This window comes from Pleurodeles waltl, unplaced genomic scaffold (assembly GCF_031143425.1).
Source record: "Pleurodeles waltl isolate 20211129_DDA unplaced genomic scaffold, aPleWal1.hap1.20221129 scaffold_58, whole genome shotgun sequence".
NCBI lineage: Eukaryota > Metazoa > Chordata > Amphibia > Caudata > Salamandridae > Pleurodeles > Pleurodeles waltl.
Genome location: NW_027150290.1, coordinates 224,662 through 227,598, shown reverse-complemented (window position 1 = coordinate 227,598; position 2,937 = coordinate 224,662).

Here is a 2,937-nt window from a genome sequence, read left to right as displayed (position 1 = left end):
CATAGCTATTCACCAACATTCCTTGCAAATATTGCAATATCTTCAGAATGCAGCAGTAAGACTTTTGAAAAAAGTTCATTGGCTGCCAGTAAAGAAATGAGTCAGATTTAAAGCTCTTTGTCTCGCTCACAAAGCCTTGCATGGAGAGACCACTCCGAACAATCTTACCTGGTATTATCCCAGTAGGCCACTTCAATCTGCTAGTTCTTGTACAATAAAGGTCTGTAAAATTAGGTCTGACTGGTAGGGGAAAGTTTCATCTATGCTACATCCCATCTCTGGAACAATCTACCGGAACAGCTGAGAAGTCAATCTAACCATCTGATTTTTAGGAAACATCTTAAAACCTGGCTGTTTTCCAGTCTTTAAATGAGAGGCAACAATTCAGCGTATATCGGCAGGAGCATAGTCAGTATGGTTAACACAGCACCAAGGTACATTTGCACGCTTTAGAAAGTAGGAAGTAACCTTCTTTATATAAGTTGGTATTCAGATACAAGATGAAGACTCAAGAGTTAATTTGTTTCCAGGCTTTACAAAAGAGGATTTACCTCCAGATTTAATTTGCACAGTAAAGAGACTTGGATTTTTACAAGAAAATAAACTAGATTGATTGAAAGTTCAGAGCCAGTACAAATCATGGTGAAACCAAATGCAGCGAATCCACACACTCTTCAGTACAACCTTACAGGTGAAGTAGAGGAGGGAATTGTACCGGTCATTGATAAAATGATTGAGCAGGGCATTCTAAAAGAAGTGCTAAGGAGCACATATAACTCTCTAATCATGGGGATTAGAAACACAAGTGGTAATTAGAGTAAGAAACAGGGAGTGAGAAAAATAAATACTATTGTTGTCTTATGCTGAGGTATTGTATTATAGAACATGCAAGATCCAATGCCATTATTTTGCTTTTAGGTGAGTCACAATTATTCATTTTGTGAAATTACATTTTGTTATGCTATGTTTTCCTGAAAGTTTATTGGTTGTTGTCATTATTACCTCATCATGAACCATGTCTATAATGTGTTCCCTCTGTCTGAAAAATATAAAATGTACTGTTTTTGGGATATTTCCTGGAATGTTTTTGCCCTTTTCCATAAGGCAGGCTTCATTCAGTCCACTTACTGATTTTATTCTTAAGAACGTTCCTTTGTTTTTAACTAAGCAGACTCTATGTTAGTTTGCAAATTTGATATTATAGAATAACTTTTTCCAATTCTTAGCAGACAGTTGTTGTGTTGGTCAGTTTATTGACTTTGCATCTAGAGTTATTTCAAATTCTGGCTTTTGATATACTTCAGAGGTTACCTTTATGTGATCCTCTTGCAAATATTATTATGACCATTTCTCTGACAGCTTAACCATGTTTTTGCCTCCTGTAATTATTTTAAATGCATAATAATATAGCCTTATAGCTTGTTGTAGGTCCAAAGGCAAGGGCCTTTACCAAGGAAGATGTTGTTTAATGGCCAGTATTGCCTGCTGCGGCAGACTATAAGGCTATTACTGCATTTTCCCAATGAGGACAAGATGTGTTAATTAATAAAACAAAAGAACCCCCGAGACTGAGGTGGGTGAAACACCCCTGTGGCTCTGAAACATTTGTTTCACAGGTTTTGCTGTGAATTTTTAACAGTTAGCAGCTGCATGCAGGGTCACAGCAGTTAATTGTTTAACATTCACAGCCCCTGGTTCTTTCCTGGCTTGGCCAAACTGCTTTTTGTCATTCAGGTGAGCCAGGAAGATTCAGGAACTTAGCAGAAGCCCCAACTCCTCCTCCCGAGACACCACTAACACTGTGAGCTACGGGAGGAAGAAGAGGGGAGGCTCCTCCGTGCCCTGCTGCGCATTCTCTATCTTTTGCTTCCTTCTGACCAATCCATACATTTTGGAGAGGCAGTGGCTGTGCACTAGGACATCGTAATGTTGAGAGCAGCGGGCCTTTATCAGGGGTTATACGCTGCTGCTGCTCCATTGACTTCAAAGGAGATCTCAACATTCACTGTTCTGTGCTTTGTCTTGCCAAGGTTTGATTCCAGATCCTAGTCCTTGGGTCATCATCCAGTGGGGCTCAGCAGACACCGGTCCCCCACATCATCCCTTTAGGTAATTTATAGATAAAAAGCACCAACACATTGATGCCTTGTTGGCAGAATTATGTACAATGACTTTACCATGCCATTTGCAAACCATATTGTTTTGATTCATGCGTTTCATGCGTTGTAAATGGAAAGACGCGGTTATGAATAAGCAGACTGGGTTGATGATGTCTCCATATTCACAGAGACCTTTTTCAGCAAGCGATCATGGTTCTTGGTGAACCAAAAATGTCTATTTATTCATAGCATAGTTGCTTTACAATGACTTATAGAGAACAAGAGTTTCTTTTGTTTTGTAAATTCAGGGCAGTTATTTGGAAGATGGGATGAAGTGTGATTGTCGTCTGATGCAAAAGTGTTTGTTTACTTCGGTTCAAGGTATTCTGGGATGGCCAGGTGGTGCGGTGTGGTGCGGTGTGGTGCGGCTGCCACCCTTGGTGGAACAAGAAATATAACGGTCAGGTACGGATACCTTTAACCCTAAGTTTCCTTTTCCTCTGTTTCTTCTTTCTCTGTTCCCTCTCTCAATCTGTTTTTTAATGTCTCTTCAACATTTGACGCCCTCTTTACACTATTTGTGTTGCTATCAAACTTCTGTTAATAGCCTGATGGAGCCACATTCCTCCTGGAACACGTTGAGGCCTAATGCTGGTCCAATTCCTTTCTAAGTCGGTTTTGCCCAGCAGTTCCTTGACTATCTGAGCATTTGTCTCCTCCTCCTACACCACGGGATACTATCCTTCCTTTGTCTGTTCTTCTACATCTTTTCTCTCTGGATCTTACTTCCACATCTTTACGTCCTCGCATCCAACCCTTTTCTGTCTTGTCTGCCACT